The sequence below is a fragment of the Herpailurus yagouaroundi genome, unplaced genomic scaffold (assembly GCF_014898765.1).
Source record: "Herpailurus yagouaroundi ecotype Mexico unplaced genomic scaffold, PumYag 180, whole genome shotgun sequence".
Taxonomy (NCBI): Eukaryota; Metazoa; Chordata; class Mammalia; order Carnivora; family Felidae; genus Herpailurus; species Herpailurus yagouaroundi.
This window is the reverse complement of record NW_024412411.1, coordinates 446837-470339: the sequence shown is the minus strand read 5'-3', so window position 1 is coordinate 470339 and position 23503 is coordinate 446837. Positions and strand designations below refer to the sequence as shown.

Here is a 23503-nt window from a genome sequence, read left to right as displayed (position 1 = left end):
ACTTGCAATTTATTTTGATGTAAGGTTGTAAGAATATTAAACACCTTTCTGTTTCTATTTCTAATCTGTTTAATAACATAATTGACTTACGAACTCATCACTTCAGAACTGATTTGCATTTTTTTCTTTCTTCATATTAAATTTCAATTTGTACAAGAGTCTGTTTTTCATTTATATAGTTGGTTTGTCTGTTTGTTCTTGAATCAGTGTCAGTCATCACTAGAGAATTACATTTTAATAACTTTTAAAGCTGATTATCCTCCTGTACTTTTCTCACTCTTCATTTGTTCTTTAAGCTAATTTGTAGAACAATAAAATGAAATGCTCTCATTTTGCTACAGTTAAAAATATCCTGATGGAATTTTGAGTTCACTTATTCCTTGGATTATTTACTATCAATCAGTTAAACAATGTGTTATTAATTCCTTGAAATATTAACTGAGACTAAATTATGCTCCTCATTTGGATAAGCACAGATGATAAAATGTGCATCTGTGACAGTTCTGTGACTACCCTGTTAGCACTCTGTTTCCCAGAATTCTCTTCCCTGTAAGTTTCCAGTTGAGAGTTGGTCACATAAGAAATGCATAAGCCGTGGGAGCAAATGTGAAACAGCAGCCATTATTTTCTGTGGCTCAATATTGTTTCCAGGCAGTGATAGAAACACAGCGATACTAGAGGATTCTAATTTCTCCCCGTATCCCTCAGCTTCATGCACAGCTCTCCATGCTTACTGACCTGCTGACCAACAGCCATCACAAATCTACCACCAGGTATTTTACTTGCACACACAGAGGCAGTAGCCAGGAATAACAAACCATCTACCTTAAATTTTGACACTCACTCCTTTATGATTCCATCCCAGAAGCTGAAAGTACCTAGTCTTTTTTTTTTCATTTCTTTTTAATGTTTATTCATTTTTTGATAGAGAGACAGTGTGAGCGGGGGAGGGGCAGAGAGAGAGGGAGACACAGAATCTGAAGCAGGCTCCAGGCTCTGAGCTGTCAGCACAGAGCCAGATGTGGGGCTCAAACTCACAGACTGTGAGATCATGACCTGAGCCAAAGTTGGGCGCTCAACCAACTGGGCCACCCAGGCACCCCTGAAAGTACCTAGTCTTCTGCAAACATCACCTTATTAATGCAGGCCTAATCTGACTAGAAAATTTGTTTTGGGATCTATTTTTCCCCTTAGCTCCTCCCACAATTGCATCTAACTCCTATATTTATTTATTATTTATTATTTATTTTTTAAAATTTGCATCCAAATTAGTTAGCATATAGTGAAACAATGATTTCAGGAGTAGATTCCTTAATTCCCCTTACCATTTAGCCCATCCCCCCTCCCATAATCCCTCCAGCAACCCTCAGTTTGTTCTCCACACTTATGAGTCTCTTCTGTTTTGTCCCTCTCCCTGTTTTTATATTATTTTTGTTTCCCTTCCCTTATGTTCATCTGTTTTGTCTCTTCAAGTCCTCATATGAGTGAAGTCATATGATTTTTGTCTTTCTCTGACTGACTAATTTCACTTAGCATAATACCCTCTAGCTCCATCCACGTAGTTGCAAATGGCAAGATTTCATACCTTTGATAGCCAAGTAATACTCCATTTTATATATACATTTTCTTTATCCATTCATCCATTAACGGACATTGGGCTCTTTCCATACTTTGGATATTGTTGATAGTGCTCTAAAAAGATGGGGGTGCATGTGTCCCTTTGAAACAGCACACCTGTATCCCGTGGATAAATGCCTAGTAGTGCAATTGCTGGGTCGTAGGGTAGTTCTATTTTTAGTTTTTTGAGGGACCTCCATACAGTTTTCCAGAGTGGCTGCCAGCTTGCATTGCCACCAACAATGCAAAAGAGATCTTCTTTCTCAGCATCCTCGCCAACATCTGTCGTTGGCTGAGTTGTTAATGTGAGCCATTCTGACAGGTGTGAGGTGGTATCTCATTGTGGTTTTGATTTGTATTTCCCTGATGATGAGTGATGTTGAGCATTTTTTCATGTGTCGGTTGGCCATCTGGATGTCTTCCTTGGAGAACTGTCTGTTCATGTCTTTTACCCATTTCTTCACTGGATTCTTTATTTTTTGGGTGTTGAGTTTGATAAGTTCTTTACAGATTTTGGATACTAACCCTCTATCTGATATGTCATTTGCAAATATCTTCTCCCATTCTGTCAGTTGCCTTTTAGTTTTGCTGATTTTTTCCTTCGCTGTGCAGAAGCTTTTTATTTTAATGAGGTCCCACTAGTTGATCTTTGCTTTTGTTTCCCTTGCCTCCAGAGATGTGTTGAGTAAGAAGTTGCTGTGGCCAAGATCAAAGAGGTTTTTGCCTGCTTTCTCCTCGAGGATTTTGATGGATTCCTGTCTTACATTTAGGTCTTTCATCCATTTTGAGTTTATTTTTGTGTATGGTGTAAGAAATTGGTCCAGGTTCATTTTTCTGCATGTTTCTGTCCAGTTTTCCCAGCACCACTTGCTGAAGAGACTGTCTTTATTCCATTGGATATTCTTTCCTGATTTATCAAAGATTAGTTGGCCATATGTTTGTGGGTCCATTTCCGGGTTCTCTATTCCATTCCACTGATCTGAGTGTCTGTTCTTATGCCAGTACCATACTCTCTGGATGATTACAGCTTTGTAGTATAGCTTGAAGTCTGGGATTGTGATGCCTCCTGCTTTGGTTTTCTTTTTCAAGATTGTTTTGGCTATTCAGGGTCTTTTCTGTTTCCATACAATATTAGGATTATTTGTTCTAGCTCTGTGAAGAATGCTCATGTTACTTTGATAGGGATTGTATTGAATATGTAGATTGCTTTGGGTAGTATCGACATTTTAACAATATTTGTTCTTAGTTTCCAGGAGCATGGAATCTTTTTCCATTTCTTTGTGTCTTCTTCAATTTCTTTCATAAGCTTTCTATAGTTTTCATTGTATAGATTTTTCACCTCTTTGGTTAGATTTATTCCTAGGTATTTTATGTTTTTTTGTGCAACTGTAAATGGGATCTATTCCTTGATTTCTCTTTCTGTTGCTTTATTGTTGGTGTATAGGAATGCAACTGATTTCTGTGCATTGATTTTATATCCTGAAACTGTGCTGAATTCATGAATCATTTCTAGCAGTTTTTTGGTGGAAGCTTTTGGGTTTTCCATATAGAGTGTCATGTCATCTGTGAAGAGTGAAAGTTTGACCTCCTCCTGGCCAATTTGGATGCCTTTTATTTCTTTGTGTTGTCTGATTGCAGACGCTAAGACTTCCAATACAATTGTTGAATAACAGTGGTGAGAGTGGACATCCCTATCTTGTTCCTGACCTTAGGGGGGAAAGCTCTCAGTTTTTCCCTATTGAGGATGATATTAGCTTTGGGTCATTCATATATGGCTTTTATGATCTCGAGGTACAATCCTTCTATGCCTACTTTCTTGAGGGTTTTTATGAAGAAAGGATGCTGTATTTTGTCAAATGCTTTCTCTGCATCTATTGAGCGGATCATATGGTTCTTGTCCTTTCTTTTATTGATGTGATGAATCACATTAATTGTTTTGTGGATATTGAACCAGCCCTGCATCCCAGGTATAAATCCCGCTTGGTTGTGGTGAATAATTGTTTTAATGTATTGTTGGATCCGGTTGGCTAATATCTTGCTGAAGGTTTTTGCATCCATGTTCATCAGGAAAATTGGTCTATAGTTCTCCTTTTTAGTGGGGTCTCTCTCTGGTTTTGGAATCAAGGTAATGCTGGCTTCATAGAAAGAGTTTGAAAGTTTTCCTTCCATTTCTATTTTTTGGAACATTTTCAAGAGAATAGGTGTTAATTTTTCCCTAAATGTTTGGTAGAATTCCCCTGGAAAGCCATCTGGCCCTGGACTCTTGTCTTCTGGCAGATTTTTGGTTACTAATTTGATTTCCTTACTGGTTATAGGTCTGTTCAAATTTTCTATTTCTTCCTGATTCGGTTTTGGTAGTGTATATGTTTGTCCCAGTATAGGGTCTATTCTGGAGAACATTCCATGTGCACTGGAGAAAAATGGATATTCTGCTGCTTTAGGATGAAATGTTCTGAATATACCTGTTAAGTCCATCTGGTCCAGTGTGTCATTCAAAGCCATTGTTTCCTTGTTGATTTTTTGATTAGATGATCTGTCCATTGCTGTGAGTGGGGTGTTGAAGTCTCCTACTATTATGGTATTATTATCAATGAGTTTCTTTATGTTTGTGGTTAATTGATTTATATATTTGCGTGCTCTCACATTTGGCACATAAATGTTTACAATTGTTAGGTGGATAGACCCCTTGATTATGATATAATGCCCTTTTGCATCTCTTGATACAGTATTTATTTTAAAGTCTAGATTGTCTGATACAAGTATGGCTACTCCAGCTTTCTTTTGTTGACCATTAGCATGATAGATGGTTCTCCATCCCCTTATTTTAAATCTGAAGGCCTCTTTAGGTCTAAAGTGGGTCTCTTGTAAACAGCATACAGATGGACCTTGTTTTCTTATCCATTCTGTTACCCTTTGTCTTTTGATTGGAGCATGGAGTCCATTGACATTTAGAGTGAGTACTGAAAGATATGGATTTATTGCCATTATGATGCTTGTAGAGTTGCAGTTTCTGGTGGTGTTCTCTGGTCCTTTCTAATCTTTTGTTGCTTTTGGTATTTATTTATTTTTATATTTTTTTTTCATCTTTTCTCCCCTCAGAAAGTCCCCCTTAAAATTTCTTGCAGGGCTAATATAGTGGTCAGAAACTCCTTTAATTTTTGTTTGTCTGTGAACTTTTTATCTCTCCTATTCTGAATGACAGTCTTGCTGGATAAAGAATTCTTGGCTGCATATTTTTCTGATTCAGCACACTGAATATATCCTGCCACTCCCTTCTGGCCTGCCAAGTTTCTGTGGATAGGTCTGCTGCACACATGATCTTTCTTCCCTTGTAGGTTAGGGACTTGCTGCTTTCAGGATTCTCTCCTTGCCTGAGTATTTTGTGAATTTGACTATGATATGCCTTGTTGATGGTCCGTTTTGTTGAATCTAATGGGAGTCCTCTATGCTTCCTGGATTTTGATGTCTATGTCTTTCCCCAGGTTAGGAAAGTTTTCCGCTATGATTTGCTCACATAACCCTTCTACCCCTATTTCTCTCTCTTCCTCTTCTGGGACCCCTATGATTCTGATGTTGTTCCTTTTGAATGAGTCACTGATTTCTCTAATTCTTAAATTGTGCTCTTTTGCCTTCATCTCCCTCTTTTTTTCTGCTTCATCATTCTGTATAATTTTGTCCTCTATATCGCTAATTCTCTGTTCTGCCTCATCCATTCTTGCCGCCGCTGCATCCATCTGTGATTGCAGCTCAGTTATAGCTGGCTATTTTTTACATCTTTTATCTCTGCAGAAAGGGATTCTAATCTGTTTTAGACTCCAGCTAGTATTCTTATTATCGTGATTCTAAATTCTGGTTCAGACATCTTGCTTGTATCTGTGTTGGTTAAATCCCTGGCTGTTGTTTCTTTGTGCTCTTTCTTTTGGGGTGAATTCCTTCATTTTGTCATTTTGAAGGGAGAAAAGGAATTAATGAGGTAGAAAAATTGAAATTAAAAAATAAAATTAAAAAAGATATTAAAATTAAAAATTAAAGACACACACACACACACACACACACACACACACAAATCGAATAGATGATGCTAGGTCCTAGGTGTGTTTTGGTCTGAGTGTTGAAAGTGTTTTGACAGATTAGAGAAAAAAAGAGGGGAGGAGGAAATCGTTTGAGAATTTGAAAAAATGAATACACTGAAGTAGACTAAAATGAGATGGGGTAAAATAGAATTTGAAAAAATATACACAAAAGTAAAGAATATACTATAAAAAATTAAAGAAACATATTTTTAATAAAAATTAAAAATAAATGTGATTTTTTAAATTTTCTGTATTTAAGAAAAAAGAAAAGAAACAAAAAAGAAAGCAAAAAGAAAAAAAGAAATCGTTTGAAAATTTGAAAAAGTGAATACATTGTAGTAGACTAAAATAAAATGATGGAGGTAAAATAGAATTTGAACAAATTTGCATAAAAGCAAAAAATATAGTAATAAAAATTAAATAAAAATATTTTAATAGAAATTGAAAGTAAAGTGAACTTTTTCTCTTTCTGCATTCAAGAAAAAGGAAAGAAACTAAAAAGAGAAAAAAGAAAAAGAAAGAAAAAAAGGAAACTGTTTGAAAATTTGAAAGGTGAATATACTGAAGTAGGCTAAAATAAAATGATGGAAGTAAAGTATAATTTGAAAAAAATTTACTCAAAAGTAAAAAAATATAGTAATTAAAATTAAAGAAAGATATTTTTAATAAAAATTGAAAATAAAAATGAATTTTTCTTTCTGTAGTCAAGAAAAAGAAAAGAATTGTAAACGAGAAAAAGAAAAAAGAAAGACAATTGAATAGATGAACCTGCTAACAGATTGAAATAGGACTGAAGTTGCTTCGTTTTCCCCTAGAAGTCAGTCTACGTAGCTCTTTATAGTCCATAAATTAAGCCGGCGGTGAGTCTTGTGTACTTGAAGAGCAAAGATGGCCTAGTTGGGTGGGGCTCAGTGTAACAGCTCCACTCTCCACTAGATGGCGCTGCTAGCCTACTGGGATGGATTGTTGCCGCGCTCATTGGTGCATATGCGCATGCACAGGAATGGTGAAAATGGCGCCTCCCAGGTACCCGGTCTGTTCTCTCGGATCAGCAATCGCGCACCGTCCTCTGTCTTCAACTCTTGTCCACTCCCCGCTTTTTCACTCTCTGTGACCAGGCCCAAGGCAATACCTCTCTCCCAAGTTTTGTCTCAGACGCGGCTGTTTTCCCTGGCCCCTTACTTCTAAAGGACTGCAGCTTTGACCCGTTCTGCCCCTCTGTGGGAGGGTCTCACCAAGCAATGGCCAAATGAGCAATGGCTGAATATTGAGTGCACCCAGGAATGCCCACTGGACCCTGTTGTTGCCGGTGCCCTAAGACTGTGGCCAGGTGCCAGCCCGCCCCAGAAAAAGTTCACGAGACAGAGTAGCTGCAGCGTTTCAGGGATTATGGAAAATCACAACACACATCTGGCACCAGGCTTCACTCTTAGCAACCTTGCCTCAGCACCAGCGAATGCGGCTGCCTTCCAGGGTCTGCTGGCACCAGGTGGCTTCAACAGTCTCAAGTGTCCTTCCAGCAGTGGAACCGCTTTTCTTCATGTGGCCCAAGAACCTCCCAGACCCCACTCTGTTCCTGGGGATTCGTCTTTCCCACCAGAGCACCACCAGGTATGGAGCTGCGGAGTTGCAGCCTTTGCGTTCCCCTTGTTTACAGTTTTAATGGAATTTAAACCCTCTCCTTTCTCCCTTTTTAGTTTAGTACCTGCAGCTGTTTCGAGTTTTCCACTTTCTCTCCAGCTGCTTTTGGGGAGGGGTGCTTTTCCCATACTCTCCCTTCCTCCCCAGTCTCTGTCCTCTCTCCACAGGCAAAAGCAGTTCCCTACCTTTCACAGCTTCTCGCTCCCCAATTTCAGCTCTCCGCGCCGTGTACCTGCTGAATTTCGTGGTTCAGGTTGTGCATATAGTTGTGTTAATCCTCCAATCAGTTTTCTAGGTGTGTCGGATGGTTTAGTGTTGGTCTGGCTGTATATCATGGACGTGAGACACACAAAAAGCTTCCATGCTATTCCGTCATTTTGGCTCTTCCCCTCCGCAGCTAACTCCAACAATAAATTCTTTATTCTTCATGCTCTTAGTAGTTCTGAACCTTAGTTGACATAAATATAGATACCAAAAGTGGTTCCTGGATAACAAATTCTTAAGGATGGAATTTGGAATTAGTTCCTTATCTAATGAGCCTTAGGGATAGCAAGGCCCCTGCTGCTATTGGCAAAAGAGACATTGGTCATTTGTAGAATGCAGTGATGAAACTGTTATGTATATTATTCTCCGTAACCAAGGGCTTAAAGGAGGCAAACCTTTTTGAGTGTCCAAGTATTTCTGCCAAAGATTTTAATAAGAATGAGGACATTAGAGACTTGATTTTTTTGTATGATAAATAAGCCAGAGAAGTTACAATGAACTCAGGGCTTTAATACCCAGCTGAAAGTCCAGGTAAGGAAATAAAGCATTTTTGACTATGCTAAAAAAAAAAAAATCATCTTCTACGAGGTCATTTATTGGAAAGAAATAGAACTCCAAAAATTGGAATGATGTTATGTGGGTAGACTCCAATGAAGCAAATCCTGAATCCTGCCAACCCCCCTTTTACCGTTAGAAGCAGCTCTTATTCTCTTGTCTCAGTTAGATAGTCTCCCTCTGTTCAAAATAAATGTAATATCCTCCCCTGAGGTAGCTGACTTGAAATGGATTCCTAATCTCAGCCATGAAAAGTTCCCACTGCTTCTTACAGTTTCTGAGAATAATCGTGTTTAATAAGACTAAAATGTGGGTCACCTATGTAATTTTTCTATTAACTATGTTATGAAAGCTAAAAAAAGGAAAATTAATTCAATAGAATATGTAATCTAACTTAATATTATTCAAAAATTATTTAAACATAAAATCAATATACCTATCAATTAAATATTTGATATCATTGAAATTATCAAAGTAAGTCTTCTTAATCCAGTATTTAACACTTGAAGCACATCTTTTTTTGTACTAATCTTTTTGTACTATTTTTTGTACTAAATAATCAATGGCTAAAATAATATGCAACATAAGAAATTATGTTGAATTGAAAAATATTTTATATTTATATTAAAGTAAATATTAAAATTCATCCCATCAGTTGAATTTGTCACATGTCCGATGTTCAATAATCATATATGGCTAGTGTCTACTGTGTGGGAAAGTACAATTCTAGGTCTGTAACTGGACTTACATGCCAGCAGGCTCCAGGGGATAAAATATACTAACCAAGAGAATTGTAAGATTTTGCCACTTTATACAGATAGAAGCCTGGGGATCATGTGTGGTACTGAACTCTGAGTACTAGATCTGAGTAGAAGAAATGTGACACAGTATGAGGCTGAATTGTAATATGAGAATATTAAATAGAGATTCTGGATTCAATGTATTTGGGAGTGTTTACAACAGTTAGATGATTGACTAAAACCTGTTCTCAAAGATGGTCCTCGGTAAAATGAATGGAAATGCCAGACTTTCTCTGAAAAATACCATTAAAAAAAGTTCCCAAAGACTTCAGGGAACACAGAATGTTAGAGTTTATTTACCATGCATACCTGCTCAGTCAGCCCCTAAGTCTATCCTGGAGGGCCTAGAAAACACTCTCCTCATCACGGCTGTGAGAAATATATTCCTGAGGAGAACCTAGGAAACCAGGAAAAGTTCTGCAAGTAGGAATGATGTCAGGAATTTTTTCTGTCAAACTGTTCTTCCTGATTTCAATCTTGAGACAGCTCTGAAGACTGACGCCCACTGAAGTGGGCTATCTCCCCTTGAAGAAGGATCCTGCTGAGCAGCTGACTATACACTAGTCTTCCTGAAAGGGACATGTGACCATTTACTATCAAGACTATGCACTGGGAAGAGAAATAGCGAGAATCTTGGGTGATTATAAGACATTGGTCCTGAACCAACATTAATATCTGGAGAAGCAAAATGTCACTAGTGAGTGTAGGGGTGTATGAAGGTCACTACAAGATCAGTTGCACTGAACAACCACACACTAGAGAACAAACCCGCAAAGTGACTTTCCTCCTTCCCTTCATCTTTCCCTTGTACCCCACTCCTCCTTTCTTGGATTTTACTCCATGGAATTTTACTGACTCAAGCTTTGTTCTCTAAAGAACTCCTACCAAGACCGTTGGAATCATAGTGACCATAGTAAGTAAGCACTCAGAACGAGGTTTCACAGCAAAGATCCTATTGCTAATAGTATAGTGATACCATTAGTATACTGCAATATATAGTCTTGTCTGCAGACCATATGTGATGCTATCAGGTGTGCTCAGGATTTCACTCTGGCTAATTAAGAGGAGGCCCAGGTTAAAAATGAGACTTGATAGTTCTAGGGCTATTTAAATGATCTATTTCATATTAATAAGATGTGGCAATTTGTAGAGTTTGAGGAATCGGTCCATTTGATCTACATGGTCACTTTCATTTTTATGGAACTGTCAATGTCTGCAGTATCTAGAGTGATACACCCTGCTTCATTCCTGACTTTGAGAAAGCATCTTCTGTCTTTCTCCCTTTCCCTTTCCCTTTCCTTTTTTTTCCTTCTTCTTAATCAGTTCTGACAGAAGCTTGTTAATTTTTGCTTTAAAAAATATCAGCCCTTGGCTTAATTTATTCTCTGCTTTCTACTCATCTCCATGTTCCCATGTCCTTAGTCTGTTTTTTCCTCACTCTCCAGGTTTCTTGTCTTTTCTCACTATGTCTGATTTTCTGTGTTAAAAAAACTTTCCTTATCAGAAAATAAGGACAAGGTCTTATGGATAGTGCTTGGGGTAAAGACATAGAATGTATGACCTCACCCTGACCTGGAAGAGCTATTTCCATGATCAGTACCTCCCTCAAATCTTTCTTTCACCTCCTCTGAGCACTGTCTTTCTTAGATATTCTCCTTAGATATAGGAAACAGGGAAGAACCTGAAGTCCTCCTTGTTTCCTTATGCTCTTTCATCGCCCCAGGAACAAAGGGATGTACATCGTTGTCATAGAAATATTTTGGCTCTGAGGCTGGTTTTTACTAGTTAAACCTTCCTGTATCTATTTCAGTTTAAGATTTGTTTGACGGTGTTTGTCTATGAATGTTTGTTGGGTAATTTCATGAGGATACCTGTTGATTTTCGAGGCGATTTTTGAATTGGAATTCACATGAACATTAGTATCAAATGCAACATACTTAAGTTACTTGGCATATGATGTTTCTTTATGTTAGTGTGGCTATGCTTGGGGACCCACATCGGTCTTTCTCTGTCTTGATGATTTGTTGGCTTTGTCCTTAACATGCTCATTTGGGGAAGTCCTTACATTTTATATGAATCCAGATACCAATCTTCGCTCAACAGAAAGTACCAGAATACAGATTATTTTAGTTCAGAACTTCAGAGGATATTTTATCATTTCTTGGCATTAGCTATGCTATTAGTTGTCATAAAACTTTGGTTTCTTAGATTCAAACTGTGTTCAGTGTCAGGAATTTTCTTTTCTTTAATAGACAAGAAACAATATCACTGCCTTCTCTTGCACTCTACTAAAATATGAACTAAGCATTTGAAAGCATTATGCTTTTTTTAATTCTTTCTAAGAATGAATCATATCTCCTCCTATTTCAGCCAATTCCAGAATGCCCCATAAAAATGTAACCATGCTCCATCATCTGCACTTTGTTCTTTTAGGCAACCCAGGGCTTGAGACTGTCCATGACTGGATTTCCTTTCCCTTCTGTTGCATTTACATTTTGGCTCTTATTTTCAATGTAACATCTCAGATAATGATATGGATAGACAGAATCCTTGAATCTTATATTTTTTCTGGCCATGTATCTGGCCCTCTCTACATTCCTGGCTGGGTACATTCTGGTTTAATGTTCATGAGATTGGCTTTGGAGCACTGTGTGGGCCAGATGTTTCTCATACACAGGAATGTGTCTGCAGTACTGCTGGCAATGGCCTTTGACCACCATGGGGCCATCTGTGCATCACTGCACTGTACCACCATCCTGACAGTCTGGATGTCAGGAATTAGAATGGGTATTTCCCTGAGTGCAGTCATATGCACACTGTCTACCTAATTCACTGTCTGCCTTTTTGTGATGCCCACGTTATTGCTCATAAAACTGTGAGCACATGGGCATGGCCAAGTTGGCTTGTGCCAACACTTATATCAATGCCATCTGTGGTCTTTTAGCTGCTTTCTTCCTCGTCTTCATCCTGGTATGGGTTGGGATCTCTTATGGCTATATCCTCTGCCCTGTATACGTCTCAAGTTACAAAATACCCATCACAAGACACTGAGCACTTATGACTCCCATGCTGTAGTCGTGTTTGTTTTCTATACACCTGTCTCTTCACTTTTAAAAACTGCACTGTACTAACGTACATTGTTAATAACAGGGAAAACAGTGAAGGCTGCATGGGAACTCTGTTCTACCTTTCCATTTTTCTGTAGATCTAAAATTTCAAAAAAAAAGTTTATTTAAAAAATAAAAATAAGGGGCACTCAGTGGCTCAGTTGGTTATGCCTCTGACTCTTGGTTTGGCTCAGGTTATGATCTCATTATTCATGAGATCAAACTCCACATCAGGCTCTGTGCTGACAGCGTGGAGCCTGCTTGGGATTCTCTGTCTCCCTCTCTCTCTGCCCCTCCCCAACTTGTGATCTCTCTCTCTCTCTCTCAAAATAAAAAAATAAATGTTTTATTTTTTTAAGTCTATTTATTTATTTTGAGGAGGGAGGAGCAGAGGGAGGAAGAGAAAATCCAGAGCAAGCTCCACACTGCCAATGCAGAGCCTGATGAAGGGCTTGAACTCATAAACCATGAGATCATAACTTGAGCCAAAACCAAGAGTCGAATGCTTAACCAACTCAGCCACCCAGGTGCTCCAATAAATACACATTTAGAAAAACATAAAAATATAAAGAAAAACATCACAAGATTTGAAAATTAGTGGTTCTTCTGATGATGAACACATAGTTTGGTTAATTAACACTGTTTTGGAATAACTGAAACAACTCTATAACATATTAAATGTTAAAGTTGCATTTGAAAGGATCAGAGAGCTCTCATGGCTGTTAAACTGCAGGAGCAAATAAAAGAAAAAAAAAGAATCTAAAAAGTTTGGCATTTGTGGTCACTTTTTCTTTAAAAATTATGTCTGTCAACCCTCACATAAGATAGTTAAAGAGATGGGGCGCCTGGGTGGCTTGGTCGGTTGAGCGTCCGACTTCGGCTCAGGTCATGATCTCACGGTCCGTGAGTTCGAGCCCCACGTCGGGCTCTGTGCTGACAGCTCAGAGCCTGGCGCCTGTTTCAGATTCTGTGTCTCCCTCTCTCTCTGCCCCTCCCCTGTTCATACTCTGTCTCTCTCTGTCTCAAAAATAAATAAACGTTAAAAAAAATTAAAAAAAAAAAAGATAGTTAAAGAGATACGTCAGATTTTCTTTAGATTGTTTTGCCAGTTGAACAATATTTTAACAGAATTTGGCATTTAGGGAACATAAACAAGGACTTGGTCAATTCCAACCAGTGCTTCCCACTTGTTTATGAACTTTTTCATGTGTAAGAAAGTGGGGGAAAAAAAGTTAAATGACAATAAACACTAAAGTTGGGACAGTAATAGTTACATCTGATGAGGAAATGAGAGAGAGGAGTACATAACATGCCTCCATTCTAATCCATGTCTTATTTGCGCTAACCACCGAATGCACAGCCTACTTATATGTCTTCCTGTGTTCAAATATTGTATAATGGGGTGCCTAGGTGGCTCAGTCAGTTAAGCATCCAACTTCGGCTCAGGTCATGATCCCATCTGTGTGCTGACGACTCAGAGCCTGGAGCCTGCTTCGGATTCTGTGTCTCTCTCTCTCTCTGCCCCACCCCCTCAAAAAAATATTAAAAAAAATATCGTATACCAAGAATTGTTAAAAGCAGCTTACAGAAGTCTGAAATTATGATACATTTGGGAGATACTGGAGATCAGGAAGACCCTCGTGAGAAGTGTAAGAAAGCTGCATGCTACATGGAGAAGAACAGCAGAGAATTACATGCTGGGACCTTAAACTGCATTTGGGAGCTCGAGTTTATTTTGACTTTGTGAAGAATCATGAGGGAATTTGTTTGAAATAAAATGAATAGGCAACATTCACAAAGTCAGTAGAATTTTCTAGTTGTTATTACATTTATTAAATGCTTATTGTGTAAAAGATATAGTACCAGGGACACTGCCTGTTACTTTACATGAAACATATGAAGTAGATACCATTTTATTTCCCCTTTTCCATATAAAAAGAGTATTAGGTCTTAATGAGAATAAGTAGCTTGCTCAAATCACACAGTCTGTAAGTGGATGACCTTGCAACTAGAATCCACTCTGCTTGGGCTTGATCAGATTCAAATACTGGCTTTTAGGGCACTAAATGTTCTCCTGATGTGTTATGACTTATCTTTCAGGCAAGGGATATAGTTGGTTCACATAGGCTCAGGTGCACATCATTGCACTGATTCTGAGTAGTTGGAATCTTTGTCCCTAGAGAAGAGCAGAAGTTCCTGGTGGATGTTTCTACCCAGTGTAGGACCTGGCTCAAAATAGGGAACTTGGGGCCCTCTTGTCCTTCAGAGATGAGGCCCTGGAGAGTTTCATTTGGAGGCTCTCCTTTGGGGAGCATCACATGAAGGATAAAAACTCCATTCCCTATCTCAGTATGTATGAAAATAGAAAGATCACGACAGGCTCAGAATCGCTTATGGTGCACACTTTGGTGAGTCTGCTACATACTTCCCCAGCCGATGGTAAGGTGACAGACAGAGGGGAAGAAAGGAGAAAAGATAATGGAATATATATGGAATATACTGCTTAATGAAATAAGTCAGAGAAAGACAAATACCATATGATATCACCCATATGTGGAATTTAAGAGACAAAACAAAGGAGCAAACAAAGAAAAAGAGGATAAAACCAAAAGCCTCTTAAATACAGAGAACAGAGTGGTGGCTGCAAAGGGGAGGTGGAGGGGTGAAGGAGATTGAGTACACTTAACCGTGATGAGCAATGAGTAATGTATAGAATTTTTGAATCATTATATTGTACATCTTAAACGAATATAACATTGTATGTTTATTATACTTCAGTTTAACAAAATCCCTTAATGAGATGCCTGGGTGGCTCAGTTGGTTAAGCGTCCGACTTGATTTTGGCTCATGTCATGATCTTGTGGTCTGTGCTGATGGTGCACAGCCTGCTTGGGATTCTCTCCACTCTCCCTCTCTCTCTGCTCCTCCCCTGCTCATGCTGTCTCTGCATCTTTCTAAATTAAAAAAACAAAACACCAAAAGCCAAACAAATAATAAAATCTCTTAAAATATGTGTTAAAAATTCTCTTATCCAATATGCTCAGCTCCATACTACATTTTGAGTATACAGATATAAGTAAGTGAAAGTTTCTTTAACATTACAGGGCTGTCTATAAATTAGACTAAAACAACATATAAATACAATTTAATATAATTTTTTTAAATGAACACTCCAAATAAAACTGGTATGTAAAGGAGAGTATCCTGTCATGATTTCCTCCTCTCTCTCTGAATCTTCAAGAAATTTTACTTTCTCTCTTTTTTTTACCTACTTAAATCTACATCTGATTCTCTTTGTATTCCTTTTCTCCTAGTTTTTTTTTTTAATATTGTCTGCTACTCTAGAATATATCTGTGAGAAATGGAAGATCCATTTTAACAAAGATATTTATTATTCCCCAGGTCTTGGAATAACTTAGGTTCTCCTTAACAGCCAAGGAGGAAAAATCCCTTAACAGTCATTTGTGTAACTACTACTTGTATTGACTTTATCATTTGCAGAAGGTAAACAAATTGTGACCACAACGTTTATGTATGTATAGAGAAACATAGAAATAGCTCAATCTTCACAACATCTTATAACTTTGTATAAACATTTTTTAAGTTAAATAAAGAAGATTTTTTAGATTAAACCAAAGGCTTATTTGATGAAAACCTTTCGTTGCCATGTCTGTAACTTTTTGTTGCCCAACAGTGATTAGCTTTTAGTTTTTTAGCCTCCTGTCTTTTTTTTTTTTTTATGGAATACATTTGATATATAGCATTGTGTAAATTTAAGGTGTACAACTTGTTACTTTGATGCATTTATGTATTGTAACATGATTGCTATTGTAATGAAACTTATCTATCCCAGCCTCCTGTCTTAACACTCCATGTTCTTGACAGGAAGCACACATTTTGAACCATAGGACATACTAAAAAATGTCTTAAAATGAAGAGGCTCAACTGAAATCAGTGCTACCATTATATAATATACTAATTTCAAGTATATCCCTCCCTTCCCCCCATATCATTGTATTTATGGATTAAAACATTTTCCAGAACACCCAAAGCTTTTGAACTTAAGCATTTAAACAACAGGTTCTAGGTGGCTCAGTCAGTTGAGTGTCTGACTCTGGATTTTGGCTTATGATCTCATGGTTGTGGCTTTGAGCCCTGTGCCAGGCTTGGGTTGACAGTATGTAGCCTGCTTGGGCTTCTCTCTCTCCCTCTATCTCTGCCCTCACCCTTTCTCTTTCAAAATAAACCTTTAAAATAAAATAAATAATGCCAACATTACCTTGAATCCAAAACCAGACAAAGACCCCACTAAAAAGGAGAACTAAGACCCAATTTCCCTGATGAACATGGATGAAAAAATTCTCAACAAGATACTAGCAAACCAGATCCAATAATACATTAAAAAATTATTCACCATGATCAATGGGATTTATTCCTGGGATGCAGGGCTGGTTAAATATCTGCCAATAGTGTGATACATCACATTAATAAAAGAAAGGATAAGAACCACATGATCCTCTCAATAGGTGAACAAGCATTTGACAAAATACAGCATCCTTTCTTCATAAAAACCCTCAAGAAAGTAGGGATAGAAGGATTATACCTCAAGATCATAAAAGCCATATATGAAAAAGACCCACCAGTAATATCATTCTCAATGGTAAGAAACCGAGAACTTTCCGCCTAGGGTTGGGAAAATGGCAGGGATGTCCACTCTCACCATTGTTATTCAACATAGTGTTGGGAATCCTAGCCTCAGCAATCAGACAACAAAAAGAAATAAAAGGCATCCAAATCGGCAAGGAGGAAGTCAAACTTTAACTGTTTGCAGATGACATGATACTAGATGTGGAAAACCCAAAAAACTCCACCAAAAAACTGCTAGAACTGATCCATGAATTCAGCAAAGTCACAGATATAAAATCAATGTAGATAAATCAGTTGCATTTCTATACACCAATTATGAAGCAACAGAAAGAGAGATCAAGGAATCGATCCCATTCACAATGGCACCAAAACTCATAAAATACGTAGGAATAAACCTAACCAAAGAGGTGAAGAATCTATACACTGAAAAGTATAGAAACTTTAGGAAAGAAATTTAGGAAAGAAAGACACATACAAAAAAAGGAAAAACATTCCATGCTCATGCATTGGAAGAAAAAATATTGTTAAAATGTCAATACTACCTAAAGCGATCTACATATTCAATGCAATCCCTATCAAAGTAACACCCGCATTTTCCACAGAGCTAGAAAAAACAATCCTAAAATTTGTATGGAACCAGGAAAGACTCTGAATAGCCAATCCTGAAAAAGAAAACCAAAGCTGGAGGCATCACAGTTTTGGACTTCAAACTATTACAAAGCTGTAATCATCAAGACAGTATGGTACTGGCACAAGAACAGACACATAGATCAATGGAACAGAATACAGAACCCAGAAATGGACCCATAAATGTATTGCTAACTAATCTTTGGCAAAGCAGGAAAGAATATCCAGTGGAAAAAAAGCAGTCTCTTCAGCATATGGTGTTGAAAAAACAGGACAGCAACATGCAGAATGAACCTGGACCACGTTCTTATACCATACACAAAAATAAACTCAAAATGATTGAAAGACCTAAATGTAAGGCAGGAAGCCATCAAAATCCTAAAGGAGAAAACAGGCAACAACCTCTTTGACCTGACCTGCAGCAACTTTTTTTTTTTTAATTTTTTTTTTCAACGTTTATTTATTTTTGGGACAGAGAGAGACAGAGCATGAATGGGGGAGGGGCAGAGAGAGAGGGAGACACAGAATCGGAAACAGGCTCCAGGCTCTGAGCCATTAGCCCAGAGCCTGACGCGGGGCTCGAACTCACGGACCGCGAGATCATGACCTGGCTGAAGTCGGACACTTAACCGACTGCGCCACCCAGGCGCCCCAGCAACTTTTTTTTTTTTACATTTGAAATATGCTTTATTGTGCTAGCTAATTAAAAACATCTCTTTCCTATTGATTTTTTTTTAAACATGAAATTTATTGTCAAATTGGTTTCCATACAACACCCAGTGCTCATCCCAACAGGTGCCCTCCTCAATGCCCATCACCCACTTTCCCCTCCCTCCCCCCCCATCAACTCTCAGTTTATTCTCAGTTTTTAAGTCTCTTATGGTTTGCCTCCCTCCCTCTCTAACTTTTTTTTCCCTTTCCCCTCCCCATGGTCTTCTGTTAAGTTTCTCAGGATCTACATGAGTGAAAACATATGGTATCTGTCTTTCTCTGTATGACTTATTTCATTTAGCATAACACTTTCCAGTTCCATCCACGTTGCTACAAAAGGCCAAATTTCATTCTTTCTTATTGCCATTGTGTATATAAACTACAATTTCTTTATCCATTCATCAGTTGATGGACATTTAGGCTCTTTCCATAATTTGGCTATTGTTGAAAGTGCTGCTATAAACATTGAGGTACAAGTGCCCCTATGCCTCAGCACTCCTGTATCCCTTGGGTAAATTCCTATCAGTGCTATTGCTGGGTCATAGGGTAGGTCTATTTTTGATTTTTTGAGGAAACTCCACACTGTTTTCCAGAGCGGCTGCACCAATTTGCATTCCCACCAACAGTGCAAGAGGGTTCCCATTTTTCCACATCCTCTCCCGCATCTATAGTCTCCTGATTTGTTCATTGTAGCCACTCTGACTGGCGTGAGGTGATATCTCAGTGTGGTTTTGATTTGCATTTCCCTGATGAGGAGTGACGTTGAGCATCTTTTTGTGTGCCTGTTGGCCATCTGGATGTCTTCTTTAGAGAAGTGTCTATTCATGTCTTCTGCCCATTTCTTCACTGGATTATTTGTTTTTCAGGTGTGGAGTTTGGTGAGTTCTTTATAGATTTTGGATACTAGCCCTTTGTCCGGTATGTCATTTGCAAGTATATTTTCCCATTCTGTCAGTTCCCTTTTAGTTTTGTTGATTGTTTCCTTTGCAGTGCAGAAGCTTTTTATCTTGATGAGGTCCCAATAGTTCATTTTTGCTTTTAATTCCCTTGCCTTTGGAGAAGTGTAAGTAAAGGCAGAAGGCTGGGGAACTAAGCAGAAGTAAAATGCATTCTTACACATACTAGAAATTCATTATGTTTAAAAATAAATACATAGCCACCTCACTAACAGTAGATCATTTGTAGAAACACTATTCATTCAGAAGCCAATGACGAACACATTTGGCTCTATCAAATGTCTCTCCTCCCTTTAAGAACAATGTCCTGTTTCCTGATACCACTTGTATACTTTGGCTGTAAAAGTAATTTGCCTTACAAAAATTGGTTGTGTGTTTGCTAAGAAAACACAGAATATCTGCAATGAAATATGTTGGAAGTGAAACATATAGAGCTACAAAATGATACTGAGTCTCCATGGTTTGCAAACATAATTCATTCCAGAAACATGCTTGTAATCCAAAGCACTTGTATATCAAAGAGAATTTCAAGAATCATTGGCTCAGTTGTGATCATGTGACATTTAGCATCATGTACTACTTGTATTGCAAGACATTGCTCGTTTATCAGGTTAAAATTTTTTAGAAATATTTGCTCATTTAGTGGAACACTTGCAGAACAAGTTACTTGGAATGCAAGATTTTACTGTATGTCTAATCAGGAAGCGAATACATGCTCAGATACAAGCTAATGATTGGTATTTGCTCCCAAGGACTACTTTCTTAGTAGGTATATGAAAGTATTTCAAGAAGAGAACACATGAGGAGGATCATAGAGATTTGCTAAATCTCTGATTTAGGTTTACAGATTCATATGTAAGGTAGAACAGTGTGGTTAATACAGAGATTGAAGTGGGGGCCAAAGCTGGTTTACATCAGATCATGCACTATTTATTTTCTATGTTAAATAATTTGGTATTTAATTATAACAACTAGTTCTGCAACACTAGAACTCTGCTTTCTCATGTGTAAGATGGAGGTAGATTACATTTATTAGGAGGAAAAGAGATAATATGAACAAAAGGTTAATACTATACCTGATACATAGCATGGACTTAAAATATTGTAAGAGATTATTATTATTTTCATTGTCTGGAAGCTTTGATTTTTTTTTGCACCTGACAGAACATTATTGCTTTCACATTATTCCCAAATTTAATTGGAAAAATTTTCCTGCTGTATTTTTTAGTAGATACTCTAATATCCTTAACATATAATGATGCATTTTGAAGTCAAGAGTAAGAGAGAGGTGCCCACAAACTTAGGAATGAGTATCAAAACTGTACTTGAAATCAATATGATCTTAAATGTTGAATTAATAATAAAGAAATACATTATTCAAAACTGTATAATAGCTAGTGCTTCTGAAGCTCTCACTGTGTATCAGACACAGTTCAAATACTTACATATATTATTTGATTTCATTATTGTAGCAATCCTATGGTTCAGGTGCTAGTTTTGTCTTCTAAGAGTTAAGGAAAATGAGACATGCAGACATGACGCACTTTGCCCAAGGTCACACAGTTAGTAAGACATAGAGCCTGTATCCCAAGCCAGCCTATGTGATTCCATAGTTTAATTTTTACAGCTATGCTATAATGGAATAAGATGTATAACATTTAAAGATTTACTTTAATATATCTTACTTGCATTGGACTCTCTTCATGATTCAGTGTTAAGTGGAAAAAAATGAAAATTATAAAATTATGTGCAACATGCACAACATCAAGAAACTATAATTTTCACAAATATACCAGATTTTAAATTATTTATCTCTAGACAGTGAGTTTATTTTTCTGGAAATTTTCTTAATTTTATAAAATGTTTAATGTTGAACAAATATAATTTTTGTTTTCATAAAATATCATTTAGCCATAAAAATTAAAAAGATTAAAACAAAGTAAAATTGAATATGTACTGTTTAATCATTTCTTATACTTGAAATTTTTCTGGTCACTTTTTTTTTTTTATTTAAAAAAAAATTTTTTTTTTCAACGTTTATTTATTTTTGGGACAGAGAGAGACAGAGCATGAACAGGGGAGGGGCAGAGAGAGAGGGAGACACAGAATCGGAAACAGGCTCCAGCCTCCGAGCCATCAGCGCCATCAGCCCAGAGCCTGACGCGGGGCTCGAACTCACAGACTGCGAGATCGTGACCTGGCTGAAGTCGGACGCTCAACCGACTGCGCCACCCAGGCGCCCCTCTGGTCACTTTTTAACTTAATTTATAAATAAAAGCTAAGGGACGCCTGGGTGGCTCAGTAGGTTAAGCATCTGACTTTGGCCCAGGTCATGATCTTACAGTTCTGAATCCCACATTGGGTGAGCTCAAGCCCTGCTTTGGGTGAGCCCTGCTTTTCTCTCTCTTTGTCTCTGGGGATAATTTTTTCTGCCTCTGATGGATTCTGTCTCTCTCTCCTTCCCTCCCTCTCTGTCTCTGCCTCTCACTCACTAGCACTCTCTCTCTCTCTCTCAAAAATATAAATGAATGAATGAATGAATGAATGAATGAATGACAAGGTTCCTAATTGTACATAACACTCCTGTACACATACACATAACACATCTTCATTATTGATCATTATTATCCTATTTCTAATATCCTAAGAAAAATAAAACATGAACTCATCCTTGATCCCTCTCTTTCTCTTACCATCTGCATCAAACATATCAGGCTACTGTATGTACTGTGCCTTCAAATTAAATGCAGGATCTGAGCATTTCTTGAGATAAATCCAAGCTCTTAATCCAATTGAAATTCAAATTATAAGGTCCCTAGAAGACATAATAAGATAATGTATTTGAGACTTTGAGGAAGGAAAAGATTTCTTATTTTATTCTGTAAAAAAAACTATCCAAAAATTAAAGGGCAAATCACAGACAGAAAAAACATATTAACAATAAATAGTTCTGACAAAGGTAATGTAACTTCACTATATAAAGATCTTCTATGATTTACTTATTAAGAAATGAAAAAAGCAATATAAAAGGTAAGGAAAAATTTGCATATGTACTCATAAAGATATGTAAGATTCAATAAATATAATAAAACCTGCCTAGAAACTTTAATTGTAAGGCAAATACATATTAACTCCTTAATGAAATGCCTGTTCATGCTATACAAGATTGGTACAATTAAAAAAAATAAAATATTGACAATATGAAGTGGTGACAATATAAATAGGGAGCAACTGAAAACCTCTTAAGTTGATGGTGGGGGTGAAAAGTATTCTAATGTTAAATATATATTTGGTTACACCTATCCTGTACCCAAAAATTCCACTGTTGGTCATTTTACCAAGAGAAATGGAAATGTTTACCCACAAAAAATCCAATATTTAAATGTTCATGGCAACTTTATTCACAATACTACTGCCAAAGGGGAAACAATTCAAATAAACTTTCACTGAACAACAGACAAACACATCAGGGTATATTCATCCAATGAAATATTACTCAGAAATAAAAAAGAGAAGAATTACTGTACATACTACAACATAATAAATATTAAAAATGAACACTTTTCTGAGTGAAATAAGCTAAGAGGAAAAATCTACATACAGTTTGCTTCGATGTATTTAAAGTTCAGGAACAGGTGACACAACCCTACTGTGATAGAAATCAGAATCATGTTTGTCTATCTTGGGAGACAAGACAAGAGAACTTCCTGGAGAAATAAAAATATGCATAATTAGATTCACATTTGCTACATAAGTACCTTCACTTGCCAAAATCCATGGAACTGTACACAAAAGATCTATACATGTTACTGTATGTAAGTTACTCCTCAAAAAGTAAAAACAAAACAAAACAAAAAACAACGAAAAAAACAAAATAAAAAATACTTCAGAAAAAAAAAGGTACTGAATAAGATGAAATATCTACTCCTTTGAGCTAATAAAGGCAAAAACATTCCACCAGAGTTGGAACAAACCCTACTATTGGAAGTCAAGTCTGGGATGTGATTTACTACATCAGAATGAAAACTGAAAAAAACTATTAGGGATAATTTTTGGGGGCTCATACTTCCATGAAGGTGTATGAGCATAGCTTGCAAATCACACTGTCAACCTCTGAATTCAAATGATCCAAGCACCTTTTGGTCACTGCCTGTCAGATATCCTGAAGCTCCAATGAGAAGACAAATTTTTGCCTTGAAGCTCTCTTGGTAGAGACCATCACAAAATTTCTGGACAGGAGTTGATTTGTAGGTACAATGACGGTAAAATTTATAGGAGAGAGGATAAAGTGAGCAAGTGAGACAGGAAGTAGGAAAAAAAAAGAGATTTTAAAAAGAGAGTAAAAGGAAATAGGGAAATATCCCACTTAAGAGGGATCTTCAAACCTATAAAATGCAACACATAAAGTCAACTAAAACATTCACAGTAAGAAAAAAAAAATCAGTCCAGAAAAAATAGAAATAACCAAATAAAATGAGAAACAATTCAAATATTTATATCTCTCA

The 23503-nt window shown here is 37.2% G+C and overlaps 1 pseudogene; it reads left to right on the top strand.

The window, feature by feature from the left end:
• Positions 1 to 11558: 11558 nt before the first annotated feature.
• Positions 11559 to 12081, top strand: LOC121039157 (olfactory receptor 52J3-like; annotated as a pseudogene).
• The last annotated feature ends 11422 nt before the right edge of the window (positions 12082 to 23503 follow it).